We start from the raw sequence: 19,989 nt of genomic DNA, 5'->3' as shown, positions 1-19,989 counted from the left end.
CTGTGGGGAGCCCACTCTATTAGGGGGGAAGGTGCAAATTAACAGGTACAATCTGCTGCACTATAGAAGTAACAGCTGTCACCATGGTTACTGAAAGAAGCCTTGCTTGCCCATTGCCTTTTCTAAAAATGCTAAGTGCATATATACCGTGAGCTATGCAGCTGCAAGCTAAATGACATGACGGACAAAGTGATGCTTCCAGTTGTTTCTGCACTTTTGTGTATTTGCAGAATGTTTAATTTAGTCTAAAGCTGTCATGCAGGTTCAGAGCAACTACCAAGCTCATGTCCTCTGCATCATTTCATGAGAATGTGTGAGTTTTAGCAGCCTGGGGAGAAAGGTTTGCAATTTAAAATCTGCACAGAAAATTCAAAATAAATACATTGGTAAAAGTGACTTGCTGGATACTTCTGGAGCAAAAAATAGAGAAAGAAACAAAGGATGTATCCAGGATTGTACTATAAAAATGGTCAAATTTGCCTGTGAAGAGTCCCCTGGATAAAAATTTACCATGGGCCACCATTAACCCCTACCTGCCATCACATACATATAATATTTCATATGCATAGCCAACAGAAACACTAATCCAGTGGGCTAACATCACCTAGCCAGTTGTCTACAGCTAACTTGCTTTTTACTTGTGTTTTCGCTCTCTGTAGGCAACAAATCAATAAAATTAAACACACAAAAATAATTCAGAAAGAAACTTCTGATGTAGTAAACTATTTTATCTATGTTGGCGTAGCTTAGTTTGTTACATTTCCATGAGGATAGTTCTAGATTGGTGAAGCTTCATTTAAGTGTCCCGTATGGTGAAAACCCATTTTCACTGTTTTTAGTGGTTGTTGTAAACTTAAAGGCGTAAAATAAAAGCTGTTAGGTTATGAAGACAGTTATGTCTCACATCCTGCTCTCACACACTTTTTCATTTCTGTTTTGGCTGCCATGCAGTTTACTACCAGTACTTTGCTTTGTGCAGTCAATTACAGTTGCAGAGAGAGTCTTCTTCCTGAAGAGGGTGTGAACAGGAAGCAGCTCAACTGCATTTAAAGCTAACAACACTGAAACAGTCCTTCTTTATAGGGATAAAACCAGGGGTTAAACTGTTATGGTGAAACAAAACATCTTTACAGCATTTTAGGCTAAGAATAAATAAATAAATAAATGCATGAGACTTTCACTATTACTTCATTTGGCTGAAAAATGGCACAGTGCGGGACCTTTAATGTGGCGAACTGGAAACTGAGCTCACTACACACAACATTGTGAGACTATATATTATTGGTGCAATTAATTTATCTAACAAAACATATGTGGAACTAAAAAAATGACCCAAACCAATGTGCAAGAACTGTGAGGGTGTGGACTCTCTGGGTAGCTGAACATTTGCATGACTACAGAAAGCAAAGCTTATGTACATACACTGAATAATAATAAAGCTTCATTAATCAATAGTTTTACTAACACAGGACCAAAATATTGCATGCAGTGTAAAAGGAGCCACTCATTGAGACATATCACATGACCTACAGTTTCTCTAACTACTACAGGAAGCTATGCAGTGTTTTACAGCTTGTTTTTTTCTTTCTTTTTTACTTCACTGTCAGCAACAAATTTGTAAAAACAAGACCATAGCAACAATTAGAAACATGTAGCTGGTGGACATAGTGGGACATAAAATTTTACCCTTCACCAGCTCCTGAGAAAAATGATGTTTTGTCATTGTTGTGCTTCCAGACTTCCCAAAAGCCAAAAACCAGAAATAATGCAGCTTTAAGAAAGAGCTTTACATGTCTTTACCTTGCGTATTTGGGTCTCATTTTCTGTTTATATGCTCTGCAGATTTTTAGCTTTTGCAGTTAGGCTATGTATGAGGAGCTAAGTATGAGGAGTCTTGTGATCGTGGGCACAATCTGAATCCTGATCTAGAGAATTTCAAAGTTTGAAAGTGCTGATCCCTCAATTAAACAGTAACTTGCTGCATAAATTAGAGCTCTCCCTCATGAGCAGATGTCATGTAAACACTCCCCCGTCTTTCCCCCAGTTGAAACGGCCTTGAAAAAGTCTTGCGTGGAGTCACAATGAATTCTCATCGACTGTGACATCTCTGTGAGTTAAATGGAAGACCTGTGTACCGGCGAAGTTTACCAGCATCAAATATAAAACAAAACAAAACCTCCTCGTCACAGCGAGGCCGCTTTGCTGTTAAATATTTCAAAAACCTTCCCCTCTTTTTCCTCTTGCCAGCAATCAGGAAACAATCTTTCCTTGTCTCTTCCCGGCATCTTCAGGGACTCTGGGAACCGAGTGTGAGGGAAGACGTCTGAATGCGAGATGACTGCTCCAGATCTGATGGCGGATGGGTGTAGCCGGTGGAGGGCGGTTTAATTGGAGATGTGGTTGGCTTCTCCTGCGGTGGGAGAATAGAATAGAATATGAGGGGGCTCCCAGTGGCTCGGCGCATCGCATAACCGGTGACCTAGAAAAGGAACACTGATCACTCCCTGGAGCTGACGGCAGAGAAGACTCACTCTTAATGAACGCACTCGGCCGAAGTCTGCTGCTGATCACAGAAAACAGAGGCATTGTGGGTATTTGTGGGACAAACAAGAGCAGTGAATGAGACCCCAATGTACAGAGGAGGAAAGGATGCCGGGAGCCGCTGGAGCAAAAATTCGAGTCAGTTTTTTTAAAAAAAAACTAAGTCATGAGACTGACAGTTCTGCTTTGTGCCATGTGAAACCTCACAGTCTGATGCTGAGTCATCACCAGGAAAGAGCTGGACATGGAAATGCTGAGTCATCACTGGGACAGACCAAAACAAACATGACTCTCAGCTGACAAATAATATTCAATGCTCTCTATTTAACTCTATTCAATGCTTAGTAACACCGCAGAACCAGAACTACTATTAACCCTTAGATGCACAAGTGGGTCATAAATGACCTGGTGAGGGTGTTTTCTTGCAATATCTTTGTAATGAAAAGTTTTTCTCATTTCATTTTCCAGCTCTCCCTCAAAAAACATGTTTCTGATTTCATTACATTGAAATGTTTAAGTTACCTTTTATACTTTTAAAGTAATTGTAATATTTGTATTACTACCTCAAGCTCTTTATCAATGATAATATTATATAAGAGGTGGTAAAGTGCACAAACTTAGAGGGACAGAGAGCAGCAACAGCTGGAGGAAAAGAGTGGAAAAATGTCTACAAAATGGATGTTGACATTCTTCTATTGCTGTTGCTGTAATATTCTTCTTTTTCTATTATTAAAATATTCAAAATCTGTTATAAAATGAAAAACAAACATATTTCAAACATGAAATCATTCTTGTGTGGACAAAACTATTATACAAACAATAATACAAATTATTGTTCTTAAACAAAAAGACAAAAAGTGGCATAAAAACACATTGATTTTCATACAAGTCATTTTTGACCCACTTATGGAAGAGTATAGGATCCAATCACTAATGTATCTAAAGGGTTAAATGTATCAGCATGTACACATGATACACTCAGTAGTAAAACTAGTAAAGGATGTTTGAAGGTATTTCAGTGAATTACAAAGCAACAGCAGCACTTACAGACTTCTAGTATCCCACAGTTGCAGCTTATAATTTGCTAACGGTGATAAGACCTGCATTTGTTTGATACAGACCATCGCTTTGGTTACCAGTAAATTGTTTAATGTAAACAAATTGTTCCACAGCAGCAGTTAGAGGCTAACTCATGCCACCTTTTAACTGGAAAAGGTTGGCAATGCTGTATTTTAAATCCCATTTATAAGCACTACAAGCACATATTAAATGGTCATATGTGAACTATAATGTGAAATTGCTTTGCTTCTTGACCACGATCTCTTCATACAGCAGCCTCCATTTATGGGTAGTTATAAATGATGAAAAATACACTAATAAACACTTAAATCTGCTTATAATGACATTACAGTGTGCTACAAACCATTTATTAATTGTTTATATACTGCTTATAAATGCCTAAAACATGCAAGTAAAAGTCTAATCAGATAATCCTGACATGTCTTTATTGTCTGTCTGCTTCCTCCATCCCATATGTCGTTGTTCTTGGGGCTACTACTCTTCTCAGAACAATCTGATCTACAGCAGAATGCAAATTAGTGGTTGACAAAGCGGATTTTTACAGTGGCTAATGCAGATATGCAGAGAGCAGGGCAGCTAATGGCTAATATGTGATGAAAAAATCACATTGTTGTTTTGCATCTGATAAAATACAACAGTTTAAAAACAACAATATATATAAATATAATGCATAAAGAATATGAATATAATTTCAATTTACTTAACATTTGTTCAACGCAGTTACTGTCTCCAGTGTCTCTGCTTGCTTCATTATATCTGCACTGGATCTGCAGCAAAAAATTCTAAATTTAAAAAATGTATCAACTAAATGTCCATAAGTATAATTCAAAAACTAAACTTTGAAAAAAATATCATGAAAGAAAACAAAGTGAACAGCAGTATTTATCAGCAGACAGCTGGTTAACATATCGATGCAATGCAGTGAGCTTATTGTAATGATCCCAACAGATTTATTTTAGCTTATCTAATAATTAAATCTCTCTTTACTACAGTTAATTTCAAATTGAAACATATTTTTTCTACCCAAGCACCTGTTTTGCAGAGTTCCTTTCTAATTTTAGACTTCATGTATAGTTAATGTGCTATTTCAGGTCTGCAGGCTTTTTTTTCTGAACCTCGCTAACCGCTAACTGGTCGATGCAGAGTATCTCAAAATGGAATTTAATCAGCTTGATTAATCTGCTGAACAATTAATCTGCCCATCACTTATGAAATATGCTGCTTTCTGAAGCAGTATTGCAATGTCAAGTTTGACTTACTGAGGAATGAATCTGCACTTGCACTGCGCCCAACGACAAAATATTTCTGGTGCATTAATACACTTGGCATGACTTCTGCACCAGATTCAGTTCAGCCACCTCCACCAGCTCACCGGAGTGTTTCTCAGTCCTCCCAGTTGCCCCCCTGCCACTGGGACACAGTGTAACAACATGAGCTGAATAGTCAACTGCACAGCTGACATTTATATCTGACCTGCCAGACACGTTGTGCTCTAAAAATGCTAAATTTGAAGCAGTCTCTTTCCCATCTAGAGGCGATTCTGGGGGAAACAATGGCTCCTGTGCGACATTTGAACATATCCCCTGACCTTCCCACAGTGTGTGCTTTATAATGAGGTGAATCAGACAGAGAAAGAGTGAGCCTCCCATTAGTGGTGGGGGAGAGGACTCCTGTGTTTCCTCCATCAATTAGTTCTGCAGCCAAACCAGAGGTGTGCTGCTGATTGCTGAAGGAGCTGCAGTCAGCCAGCAAACCAGCCGCTCGCTCAGGCAGTCGATATGGCAGCTTAGTCACCGGGCGACTTTGATTTAGCAGGGCTCAGATGGAGCAACGTAAAGACAGTCCCAGGTTTGAAATCAAGCAAGGCGTTAAACATTCAACTGGTCGGCTGCAGGACAGCTCCACTCACAGACCCAGGCTGGTTAGACAGAGAAATGCTATCTGCCAGCCTGAGGCTAGTTCTCTGATGCAGCTGAAGCATTTTAATCAGCTCTTCCTGCAGGTTCTGGTTCTTTCTTCAGCCAGTGTGCTGTAAAGTAAAAGTCAATGTGAAGAAATTACATATTTCATTGTGCTCCAATGGAAAGTTTTGGTAAAAGATTTTCCTGGTTTTGCAAGATGCTGCCAGTTATGAAATGTTACTACACACATTTCCACAAATGCTGCACTATTGCATGTATTTATTTTTATAATCATACATCATTACATATACATTTCTGCTTTAGTTTTTAACCTTGCACAATTTGATGCTTTGTTATAAATTAAACTATCCGACACTAGTTAACAGCAAATGAATCTGCAAATATTATGAAAAATGCACAACATGTTAACATGATATTAACAGTGTAATAATTTCATTGAAATTATCTCACTTTGAAATCAAACAATAAATTATTTGAGAAAACAATTAGCAGATTTATTAGCAGATTGCTTTGAATAGTACAGCCCACTTGCTTGATTATACCGATCTTTACAGTGTTGTGTCAGTGCTTTCTGCTAAAGTACAGGATCTGAACACTGAATGCTGCAAAATACCCTCAGTATTGTTCATGACTCTCCAGTGGGATCCCAAGATAAATCTGAGGGCTCGCAAGATGATTAACGGGTTAAAATAGTGCAGAAAAAAAGATAAATGTTATACAGAATTTCTTTAAACACTCCTGTAGTTGTTGCTTTCATACACATTAATTACTTGATAATGTGACATTTTCAGTCTTCAAAAGCATTTCCAGATAAAATGCAAAAATATATATATACCTCAATGTATTAAACCAGAGTCAAAAGGTCACAACCAGTAATCCACTCAAACACTCAAAATAATGTTGGGAATGAAAAAAGTGTGATATATGTTTAATGTCAGTGATAACAGTGTGGCATTGAAAGTATAGATTTAAGAATGTTCCAGAGGCTCAAATGTTGCTATGCTGTGTCCTCTTTTCCCTTTCAAAGAAAACCTCTCCCCATCCTTTCATTTGTCTCCCCGTTGACGTGCATCACAGCCTTCACATTAATCACCAGTCTGTCGCTCCTTTCTCTCCTCCTCCTGGTCTCAATTTATTCACATTCCTCTCTTTCCCCTTCCTTTACCGTGAATCATGCCTAATTAGGCGCTCTCTAGATCTGATTTTCATAAAAGGCTCGGGGGAAGGAGGAGGAGGGGGGCGCTGGTTTGGTTATGACAATTATTTTTCATAGGCTATATAGAACGGGGACAAAGGATAAATGGTTATTAGTATTCTGCACCTTAAAGAAAATCACCCAAATGATTCCACTTTGATCCTGAAATTACAAAGACATGCTGCTGTTTTTTTTTTTATTATTATTATTTTTCATTTTTGAATATGCAGGACAGTGTCGGAACATGACAGATAACAGGAGCGGCTACATTATTGCACACTTTAGAAAATGAACATTAGATTTCATAAGGAAATAAGTTTCCTAAATACCCTGTAACAACCTATTTGGATTTTGTTTTAATATTATAATTTTAACACAAAAAAAAAATCATAATCACATTTCCATACAGCACAACAGCAGAGATATATTTCCAGGTTGTTTTTCCATGTAGAACTGATTGAGTCTGCATCTGCCTCTCCTCAGCGCTGGTCTTGTGCAGCAGTGGGCTTCTTTTGTTGCAATTAGTGGCTACCATGGTTGCAAGTGCAGCACTCTTCAGTGAATCCTTATTAGGAAAATGGCAAAAACAAGCTCACAAAGATAGTAGATGTAAACAGAATGTGACTTGGTTGTGCAATTTGTTCAAAAAAACAACAAACTAAAAGTAGAAATCATCCAGGAAAACTGATGTCATTACACACACACACACACACACACACACACACACACACACACACACACACACACACACACACACACACAGAAAAAAACCCAGCATATGCTCCGAACACACACACACACACACACACACACACACACACACACACACGTACACATTGTCCATCTTTTAAGTATGGGATAAATGAGTTTCTACATTATTCAGAATGTATGGGCCCAGTCGTCCCATTGATAGCAGCGGTACCTAACAGCCTGGAGGTGGATGCAGGGGCTGAGAAAACATTGGTTTATCTGGGGAACATCCGGTGATGTTGCTGTATCAACACACACACACACACACACACACACACACACATTTATTCATGTACACTGATGATGCCATATTGAGTGGCCTCCATTGTTTACGGCCCCCTGGACGGGGTCTCCAGATGGCAGGGTGCCTATTACTGCGGCCCCTACTGCGAGGGCCCCACTGTGGATGTGTGTGTGCTGGCTATCTATGGATGTGTGTCGATGCAAATACACACAGCAATTGAGAGCTGAGTTCCTCAGTATTTGTCTGTCTATATGTCTGCAGGGCAGGCTGTGTGTGTGTGTGTGTGTGTGTGTGTGTGTGTGTGTGTGTGTGTGTGTGTGTGTGTGTGTGTGTGTGTGTGTGTGTGTGTGTGTGTGTGTGTGTGTGTGTGTGTGTGTGTGTGTGTGTGTGGATGGGGCTAGGGTAAGCCAGAGGCGACATAAAGTGAGACACCACTGTGACATTCCTTCAAAGCCCTCATCAGAGCTTTTCCTCCTACAAAGACGAGTGCGGTGCGCGTTCCTCCCGGGGATTACCTCGGCCCGGTCATTAGGCCTCAGCCAAATGGCCCTGAGGAGACGCTGGATGGATCTATAGCATGAAACACATACAACCCTCACACAGCCGTATGGTGCGCCCAGCTCATGAATATCATTACAAAGTAATGGAGGATAACTACCCAGGGATAACGCCCGGCATCTCACAATATGTTTTGCTGTGGAGGCAGGACGTTTAAAGATTCTTGCATTTTTTGGTTTGAGTGAAATCTATAATTTTATGGTCTTTAAACTGACACTAGAGCCCACATAACATATAAAATAACGTTAAATTTAAAGTGTGCTGTGTCCTTTTCTGGTGTGAAACTGATTGGAGGACATGTTTGTAAGGAAAGTGCAGTTTTACTTCAAGTAGCATCTTTGAACATGTAGAAGGAGAGAAGAAAGAAGTAGATAAAAGAAGAGAATCAAAAGAAAGAGAAAAGAAAAATAAAGAGAAGAGAAAACAGCAGCTTGTCAAGTCGGGGTATTTGTGTGTTTTGTCATCTCTATCAGCTCCCATTGACGACCCCTCTGACCTTTATCACTGATGGAGCCTACTGATCAGCATGACCTCAAATTGATCAGTAGAGGAAGAACAGGCATCGATACTGCGATCAATCTCCACAGGTCACTGAGGCTGGGCACAAACAGAAGCTTTGCATCAGGATTATGGCAAATTGGATTTTAAAAGATTGGTGCAGTGGTGATTTATCACTAAAATCAAGCAGTTGTGCGAAGGAAATGGCTTTGATTCATAGAGGTGGTAGAATTCATTTGAAGGGACAAAAAATTTTGAGAGATGTGATTTATGTAGTGTAGAACTGAAAAACATCCAAGATATTTTAAGCAAAATTGTTCTCTCAAATATAGTGTGATTGTTTGGGTTGTGGACTGTTGGTCATATTTTAAAAAACTGAATATATCAACTTGGATTTTATTTAATCCTTGTGGCATTTTTATTATTTTTGCAATTTTCTAGATGCCACAGACTCTTTGATTTATTTTTTATATTCAATCCAATTTGGTTTAATACATTGTAACAACAAAACTGTGTTTGTGCTATTTTGCCTAATGCCAGTTTGACAGAGACATATTTTTTTCTGTGTAGTTTTTCAAAAACCTATTTTTTCCCCATACTCTGGCATCTTAATCACTTTGAAATAGACGCAGCATGTTTAATGGATTTCCTTGTAGTTTTGGGTATTGTTTGCACCCCTGATCAAATGAATATCCTCATTTAAATATTAATGTTAATTTGAAATATTTTACAGTGTCTGAGTCCTCCAAACAGTGATGTATCAGTCAGTTACTTTAATAAAAATACTAATGAATTTCAAATGAAATATTGATCCTGAGTCGGTTTCTTGACCTAAAAGTTAAATCTGCAGCATGAAACACACACAGACACAGATGAACATAACAGGTACAGAATTCAGAAACAGATCAGTGTATATTTTCTGCCACCAGAGTGACATATCTGGACTGTTGAGACAATCCATTACCTGCAGGATAGCTGACAGGACGTGCTGCGATACTTCCCTTTGTACGGCGCAGCGACATGCTGACATTTCAACATAATGGTGCCAATAATGCATTCATCTGTTCACTGTTTATGTACCAGCAGTCGGGAGAGATATCATGAGATGTACCTCAAGCTGCTGCTGCTGCATCTTTGATGGGAACATTTGACTTTTAGCTTGTCTATAAACACAGGATTGAAATGTAAAAGGAGACGTGGGTTTAATATTCTTTTCTTGTAAAATTTTATTTTTACTGATCTATGGAATTTCAGCATTATGATGTCATGATATTCATATAAGTGAGATGATTTAAAACTTCACTGAAGTTTTTTCCACATTTCTGGTGATCCTATGAGCTTTCTGCAGGTACCAGGACTAGTTCACCCTCTTCCACCGCCATCATCATCTCCATTCCTTGCATTGCTCTACCTCCTGTTCTCCCTTTCAGCCAGTGATAAATTATTTACTCACACTATGGATCTACAAGCTCTCGGTGCATTGCAGTTGCTGAGTCTCATCGCCCAGGGGCGGAGGAAGGGGGTGGGGTGAGACGGGTGGCCGGGCATTTTACGAAAGAGCGAGCAAGCGAGGCGAAAACGCAGCGCTCTCCAAAGGTCATCGCCACCCACTGGGTCTCCTGTGATATTTTCATTACTGAGGTGAAAAAAAGTACGGGGGGAAGAAAAACCGCTCTCAGCTCTCTGTGTACGTGCACCACCTTCAGGTCTGCCGCAGTAATCCCTGGTGGCAATATTATTATGTGGTAGTGTCATGCATGATGGAGGGGAAACGGATGGTTTTCTATGCATGTGGACGGGTGGCGGTTAAAGAAAGGACAGGAGAAAGTGAGGAACAGGAAGAGCAGGGGAAGCAACGGAGAGAAAAAGGTAAAACTTAAAATGTTTTTTAGAAAAGAATCCGAGGAAAAGGCGGGGAGAGCAAATTGAGATCTTGGTAGGAAGATAAAGGAAGGTAGAGCGGTGGGAGAGAAAGAGGAGAAATGAGAGACTTCATTACAGCAACGTGTCTCCTGCTAAAGCTGGAAATCAGATAGGCTCTGATTGTTTTCTCTTAGATACACTGTAATCTCGCTGATCTCCAAACAGTGCTGTAATTGGATTCTTCTGGGATGATCAGAAAAAAAATGTCCTATTAACTGCTGTCTTTTTGTCTCTAAACAACAGGACCAAGAAAAGGGAAGAAGATAACCTCAAAGACAGAGAAAGGTTTGGCTTTTTCTACAGATGTATGATAAGAAATTAGATTATTTTGTAATTATTAGGCCTTAAAATGTTAGATTGAGTCAGACATTGTGATGCTGAGATGGATATGTACTTTAGGGTAAATCCTGTCAGGCTTATTGTAAGTAAACGAGTGATCTGATAATTGAAACAGGTATTTCTTTAAGATGTTGGATGTATCTGTGAATGTCCACTGACAGATCAGCTGGGGCTTCACTTAAAGGAACAGTACAACATTTTGTGCATTTTGGTGGAGAGTAAGGAGGAGATTGATACTAGTCTCATGGATGTACTGTAAATATGAAGCAGTCAATATTGTCAAAGTATAAAAATGGCAATTCAAAGTTCTCCTTAAAAAGAAAAAAATGCCATTTGATGAATCATTGTTTTCATACTTGGTGAATGTTTCCAGTCTTAGTACTAAGCAGAGCAGAGTAGCTACTAACCTTATTACTCCGCCAAGGAACAGGGCGGAGTTATGTGACAATCGCTGTACATGAATCGGTCTGTCTGTCTGTCTGTCTGTCTGTCTGTGTGCATAACATTACTCAAAAACGAATAACAGATTAGGATGAAATTTTCAGGGAAGATCAGAAATGACACAAAGACCACCTCATTAGATTTTGGCAGTGATGCGACTTATAGTCTGGATCCACAGATTTGTTAAAGATTTGTCCATCATAGTAAGATAGTGGCACGGCGTCACTGTAACCATGACAACAAGTGAACACTACGTCAGCTGTTTGCTGATGATCGCATGATTGTGATCCAACTACAAATCCACCGCTGCAGACTTATTGGGACTGATCCATTGTGACTGATACAAGGAACAAAATTGTAGGGGTGTTTCTGAGTCCCATCAATTCATACATACATATTACTACATATTTAGGTCACGTGATTCGGTATTCATACATAACGTACACACATTGAGAATGAGTGGATCAGGGAGCATGAGAAGGATCGTCCTCCACAGAATCCAGACCTCAGGCCCATTGAGAATCTTTGGGATGTTCTGGAGAAGACTGAGCAGCAGTGTGACTCTCCCATCTTCAATAGAAGATCTTGGTAGAAAATTAATGCATCGCTGGACAGAAATAAATGTTGTGACATTGCAGAAGCTTATCGAAATGATGCCACAGTGAATGTGTGCCGTACTCTGAGCTAAAGGTGTTCCAATGAAATATTAGAGTGCGCAACTTTTTTTTGGATGAACAGTGTAGCTAAGCAGGCCTTTATTTACTGCAGACTTGTGTGAAATCCACTTTAATGATGATTGGATCTTCAGTACCTAAAAAAAATCTAGATATGCAAACAGCAAAAGTTGTATTTCCTGATTTGGATAAGGTAAAGTAGTGGAGCATCATTACCAGCAGCACTGTGCATTTTTTCATGAAGGATCTCAATCCTGGGGGAACTTTCAACTGACCTAATTAGCGGCACATTTATAGGTGCATGTTAACAGCAACATTAGTGAGAAATATGACAGGGGGAAATAAAAACCGGGTTAATTCCTGAAGTAGTTTTGTCTTCTGTATGGAATCAGCATTAGAGACTTGTCATTTTGATCAACAAACATTTCGGTGCAAAATCTTTAGTGAATATTAAATGTGACTTCATTTTGTAGCCAATTATTTTTGTCAACTTGACCTCTTTGATTAGACTGGATGTCATTCAAGGATTTTCTTACATTTTTATGGATTACTATTTTTATCTACCTCTGGTTACTCGAAGGATTTTCACACTTAACTTGCTATTTTCACACTATTATGATCTGTTCCATCATTTTTTCTTCTTGAAATCTATTCCATGCAGTTAAGTTGGTCATAAGATATTAAAAGGACATTTTACATTTTGAACAATTAAAATTACAGTCACAAGAATTGTGAACCAAAATATTTTATAGTTTTAAGATATAAAGCTGGTGAAATAATCCTTTGTGCGTGTTCTCATTGAATATGGGTGTGACTTCATTATAACTGAAGATGAGGTCAAGGAAATTAAGTCTCAGTATTATCAGAAAAGTCTTACAAGAGCTTGTGAAAGAAAAGCATTTCAACAGTCTAAAATATCATTATATTGTGTTCCAATTCAATCTTAACTATTTTTGCAAGAACAAACCGAAATAGTGATCCTGTACATTCCATCAGTTTGAACTTTTAAACGCTTTTTATTATGTTGCTGCAGTTGATGTATCTTTGATGAGCTTCTTCTGTGTATTTTTCCTAACATGATAAATTATAAATCACTGTATGCATTTAATGTGAGGAAATCCATTTACAAAAGGATGTCTCACTTGTCAGAGGTCATTGCCTTTCCACCAACATACGGCACAAACATACAGAAATACACACGAAAACAAACATCTGCAACAAAAATGCTTGCATACCCACACATCCAAATAGATTCACTTTCATTATATGCCAAGATGCTGTACTTTGAACATTTTTCACATAACCCTGAAGCAATTACTGTCACTGAAGGTGTGTGAAATTGGTGTAAAAACGCTAAAGCTGACTGTTAATTAATTCTTCCTTTGAAATGGCATTAAAACTCCCTTGAAAATATAAATCCCTAATTGGCGTAGTAAACTCTTACAGGGACAGCGAGGAGGATATAAACCGGGCCGAGCAAAACAACTTTGCTGTAACAGGTTCATTGGAAAGCTTTCATCCGTTAACGTTTTTTCATTTCCCCCTCTGCCATGGGGCGGGGAAGCAGGCAAGTGGAGGGATGGTGGGTGGTGGATGGTGCAGAGTGCTTTTAAATTTCACTTTCCCTTACAATCCCAGCTTTATTTTCTTTCTCTTAACTCAACTGCTCCTTTCCTTTCCATCTATTGCTCCTGTGTCTCTTTCTCCTTCGGTTCCTTTATTCTGCAGCCAATCCTTTTAAGGCTTCCATTAGAGCTTCAAATCAACTGATGTTCCTCTGATGCCAGCACCTGTTGGAGCTTCTTTCAGGGCATCTATGGATCTTTGGGGCCGTAACCATCTTTCTGAGTCTCTCTCTCTCTCTATGCGACTCTGTCCCAGTAAAGAGGACCACAGGGAGTTCTTCTGTCTCTGCTGGTTTGACCCTTTATTGAGGCTCTCTGGCCCTGAACCAGCAGCGTCACCTGTTAGCAGCATAGCGCCACCATCTCTCTTCTTTCGTTTTTAATTGTCAAGCAGACGCATGCATGAGAATTGTCAGTTGTAGAGCTATGAACTTTCTCTCTCACAGCAAATGCAGACTTTTAAAAATGTAAGCCCTTTGGTCCTGTACTATGTTTACTCTTTGTGCTGTTAAATGGGTTTCCACTGAAAGTTGAGGGCAAAAGAAGTGAATCTTTCAGCTTTCCTTTAAATAGTAGAATCTCTACAGGGAGAGTGGAAGGTAGCCTAGAATGGTAATGTTAGGACTAGGGATGGCAATGATTAACTGTTAATCAGTTCATTACCAGTAATAATTTAGCCAGTTAAAAATATATTAATGGACAATGGAGAAGTTCAGGGAGTGGCAGTGTGAAGGCCAATTCATTTTTGTAAATTTGATCACCTGCCAACAACTTCTCCCAGCAAAATAAATGTTTGCTCTAAAAGGAGAATATTTGCTGTTGTCTAATTCTAAATTCTAATTGAGACAATCACTGCCAGACTTTAAAAGCTCTTCGATTTGTATGCGCTTTACACTGACTGTGCCCAAACAGTGGTAAGTACTAAATTCTGCAGAAGTCCTGTGCTATGTGCTATCCAATGTGCACCTCAGACATAAACACATTGACATACAGCCCAATTAGTGACGAACTGCTATATCCTGGAACAAGTGCGATCTTTCAGAAACATCCACGGATGCTGTGAGTATCGTTCTGTGTTCAGTTTCAGTGGCCGTGTCACAGTCTGCATACCAGACCAATGTATATCTATCGTAGTATCTGCATGACCTCATGCACGTCTGCTGCTCAGTGTAAAAGTGTCACTTGGAGCCTCCTTTCGTTAAATGAGATGGAGTTACAGGTGTGTTTGCTGCTGGCCTGTAAGGAGATTGTAAAAAGATCACACAAGGCAACTATCTACCTGGTTCTGGTAACTGTGCCGTGTTCATCAATGCTGCAGCACTAATTTGTAAAAATTTCTCTGAGTTGTCTGGTAGTCATTCAGTTTAACTAACTAGCTGAGGCTCATGCTAATGCTAAACTAATATGTTCAACAGAATTAGCAAGCAGCTGCAGGGTTAAACTTAAAACACAGTACAGTACCAGCAACACTCCCCTGATTTGAGCCAAGATACATTTTAGCAGAGGCAGTAAATGTTTAAAGCTTTCCTGGACTGACATATTTGTGCAACAGTAGTTGCAGAAATTTGACATGTGAACAGCTGTTTCAAGCAGCTGCAGTAACATTAACTTGGTGTCAAACTCATTTTAGTTCAGGGGCCACAATTTGATCTCAAGTGACCAACAAAATCATAACATAATAACCAATAAATAAAGTCAACTACAAACTTTTTCCTTTGTTTTAGTGCAAAAAGAGTACATTCTGAAAATGTTCACAGTTAATAAACTGTCTTCTTGATGAATAAAATGAAATTTCTTGAGAAAAATAAATGAAATTTTAATATTATACCTCAGTTTATCATTTGTGTATTACAACTTACAGATCTCAGTGTATCTGCAAAGGCACAAAACATTCAATCACAGGTATCTGAAACTCAACAATATAGTATTTTACAACTTGTCAAGCTCTAGACATTTTTTTAAAATTCACATTCATTTCCACGTCTGTGTAGTAAACCTGACCACCTGAAAAGAAACAGCAAACCAACTAAAGTGGGAACCATTAAGGAAAAGGTTATGTTGTCCTCCTGCCTTGTAAATTTCTAAAATGTATACATAAAAAATGCATAAAAGCTGTGGCAGTGCATGAACAATGAAGTTCCACCAAACCAAACTCAGTCATACTGAAGCTGCTGACTCACATTATATTGCACAATGTTCAATGTCTTTAAATATTTTCACAGGAAGGATTCATTTTCACAGCTGTAATTTTTGCACTTTGCAAAGTCATCCCACTCTCTGGCGGGCCAGCTTTGACCCACGGGCCTCATGTTTGACACCAGTGAACTACAGTGAACAATTTCCTCCCATTGTGTTGATAAGACAGGGGCATTATTTTACAGAAACCTGTGTGCATGGAACGTGTGTCCCACAACATGTTATCATAACCTTTTTATCCGGTAGAAGAAGAAGAAAACAGTGAATCACATGAAACTCTGGACTTAACATCATCAAACATTTTTCCTAAAGAATGGGTAGAGCAAAGCTATGTCCTCTCTTCTAGTTTTCATATTTTCAGAACATTGTCAGCCTTGACTGAATGTCTCACTCTACCTCATATTATCAGGATAAGACTAATTCTTTGGACTGTTTTCCATCAGTCAGTTTGTCCTCTTGGTCAGCAGTAACAGCTAAATATCTAGCTTCTACTGCTGAGAAAAAGATCACATTAGCATGGATTAGAGTGGGGTTAGCAAACAAAAACATGGAAACATGGAATAAAAATGGTTCCATTGATGTGTAAGCTGAGCCAATCAAGCCTTTGATAGTTTATTACCTATTATTGATGAATATGTAGCAGAAAACTGCAAAAGAGAAGGTTTATTTTTCAAACATTTTGAAGCCCAAATGTCCTCCAGTTCTGGAATGATCCATGTATGGACCTGAATGTAAAAACTGAAACTCACAACAGAGTGAATGTAAAACTGAACTGAAAATCAGAAATGGGGATCAAATCACATGAACAATGTAACATTTTTTCTTTTTTACTCACTGAAGTGTTTTTAAATGCACCTGCTTAGTTTAAGCGAAGAAAAGTGAAAAAAACAACACAAAACAGGGAATTAACTGAAATGTGACATGATTGTTTTTGGTCATTTTGACAAAGTAAATGTACAAGTAAAAAACAGAATCAAAAGCAGGTTATTTTGTTTGAATATGTGCCAAAAAAGTTAGTCCTACTTCATCAAACCTCATTGAAATTAAATTCTTTCCCCATGTTTCATATACTGCTTTACAGTTTTCATCTTAAACTTTTCCCTAAAATGCTCTTTCTTCCAGCCTCACCTTTTGCCTCTTTTATGTTCTTCCTTCCCTGCTCCATTTATCCCTCTTTCACCGCATTCGCACCACTCTGCTTCTTCACAGCTTTTCTCTCCCCTCCGATCTCTTTCCCTTCCTTTGAGCACCATTTGAATAGCAGTGGCCAAGGTTATTTGGCAGCCACCACAGAGCGCATTTGTTTGTCGCTCTCTGCAACTGAAGAAGACACTCTGCTACTCTAACAGACTCCAGAAGAGAGTCCTTTGAATTGGTTTATAAAGAAGGCCAGCAGAGTCCCTCTTTCCCTCTTTCCTCTCTCCTTCTCTGCCTTTGTAGATGCTGACAAAGGAGTCTCTCTGTGTTTGCCATGGGACCAGATGTACCCGGGCAGCAGACAGGATGCTAACCCCTGGAAGCCCTTATGTTCCTCCTGCTATAGGACATTAAAGCTACACTTCAGCAGCGTTGCATATTGGCAGCGAAATATAGAAAAATGTTGTGAATACAGGAAACCAAATGTAGAAAGTTTCTGTAAATATGGAGAAAGCAACTAAATGCAGAGATGTGCTGCAAATGTAATGGAAAGCACAATCAAACTCAGAGAGGAGCTGCAAAGAAAGGAAACAACCAAATGGAAAGGCATTGTAAATATAAAAAACAGAATCAAATACAGTTTGACACAATATTCAAGGTGCTGTTATATTGTACTGTACTAGATTTACTAAATGCTTCAGTATTTCATATGAATCCTACAGAGGCACTTTGCATCTTGTAAACTTATAATCATAACGGACTAATTACAAAATTCCTAATAATGAGAAAAGGTTTAGGTAGCAATCAGTCATCTCTAGCAGTGTCTGATTGAATGTATTGAATATGAGCTTGAATATTAATTTATGGTTGTTTTTTTTAAGTACTGTATATATATTTTTAAGTTTAAGTGAAAATCTTAACTTATGTGAACAGATGTAAGTTTTTGCAAGAAACAGGTTGTATAATTTCACTATGGAAACAATAAGTTGCATTATAGGAGGCGAGAGTTTTAAAATACGTCCATATTTTGGAAAATGAAATGTGCAGAATTAGCTATTAACAGTTTCTTTTCAAGATTCAGGAACCTTGTTGTCATGTACACGGCAGAAACACAGTTGTTACCCTGAGTAGTAAAATTCTTCTTTTGCAAGTTCCCCTCACACAACTGAAATAACAAATACAATAAAATGACATTAAATAGAATAGAATAAAAATAAGATAAAATAAAAATAATTTTAACAAATGAATTCTTAGGGGGGCTGCACAGTGGTGTAGTGGTTAGCACTTTCGCCTTGCAGTGAGAAGATCCCTGGTTCGCGTCCCGGCTTTCCCGGGATCTTTCTGCATGGAGTTTGCATGTTCTCCCTGTGCATGCGTGGGTTTTCTCCGGGTTCTCCGGCTTCCTCCCACAGTCCAAAAATATGCTGAGGTTAATTGATCATTCTAAATTGCCCGTAGGTGTGAATGTGAGAGTGATTGTTTGTCTTTGTATGTGGCCCTGCGACAAACTGGTGACCTGTCTAGGGTGTCCCCTGCCTTCGCCTGAGTCAGCTGGGATAGACTCCAGCACCCCCCGCGACCCTAGTGAGGATTAAGCGGTGTATAGATAATGGATGGATGGATGGAATTCTTAGGGCAAATGTTAGCATCTTGTGCAGAACTGTCATATGCAAACAATACAGTACTATCATATTTGAACAGGTATGTGCAAAGGCAGGAGATATGTGCAAAATATTGCTATTCATAGATATTGCAGGTGAGTCAGTGATGTAGTAGCCTGATGGCCTGTGGATAGAAACAATTTTTTAGTCTTTTTGGTTTTTGCTCTCTACCAGTGAATGCAGTGATCACTGAATTACTTTGATGCTAAAGAAATCTGAAAAACATGATGATTCCCAGGCAACTTTTGAAGTGCTCTGGTTACAATTTCATTTAGTCTATTCCATATATAACCTTTTATGTAAGAAGAACAGAATATCAGAAGCACATTGTAGCATAAATACAACTCCACCACCAACTATAGCCTCAAATATAAGCAAGTATCACCACTCACACCTTAACACAAACTACGACCTTAAAAATGTCATGACGAATATAGGATTACATAGAATGGTACAATATCTAATTTAAAAATAACCAAACAGTTAAAACATGCTTGAATTTGATGTCACCAAGCTCATGAGTGAGAAACCACAGTAACTATGTAGTATGCATTTTTACTAATAATGTAAAGGTTAATGAAATATACTGTATGTAACTAAATATTGAGTGTTTTTGATGGACTGTCTCTTTAAGGGTGGATTTTTCATTTGCTGCAAGCAGAGGTGTCTGTCTTTCTTTGCTATGTATTATTCAAGCTTTGTGTATTGAAAACTACATTTTTTTTTCTGAACATGCTTCACAGATCTCGCATCATCTCCAGACACAGTAGACCTGAAATTGTCACAGTGGCAGAAATTCATAAATCCTCATCAGTCCCCTCGTACATTTCCTCCCTTTTTATACATGTAAGTCTACATTGTTTTCAAAGCATAACCCTATTCATATAACCTATTCAAAGACCATAATTAGTGGTAATTGCTAAATGAGTCGTGCAGAGATAAAAGACATGGAATAATCCCACTTTTTAAGGCATCATCATTGGTCCCATTCCTTCCTTCTCACATTCCCTGTAATCCAGGTCCGTATTAAAGGCGTGCCTCCTGCCACCAGCTCACAGAGCAGCTCTACATCCCTGCTGCTTCATGCACACAACAGAAAAACAATCTAAGAGTTGGACTGAAGTCATGCAGGGGTCAGCGGCTCCCGTGAGACAAGCAGGAATGTTTTCTCTGATGTGCTGCCTCTGCTGGCTGTCAGGGGAGTT

Source organism: Amphiprion ocellaris, chromosome 9, assembly GCF_022539595.1.
Source record: "Amphiprion ocellaris isolate individual 3 ecotype Okinawa chromosome 9, ASM2253959v1, whole genome shotgun sequence".
In the NCBI taxonomy this organism is placed as follows: Eukaryota; Metazoa; Chordata; class Actinopteri; family Pomacentridae; genus Amphiprion; species Amphiprion ocellaris.
This window is presented reverse-complemented; position numbering follows the sequence as displayed.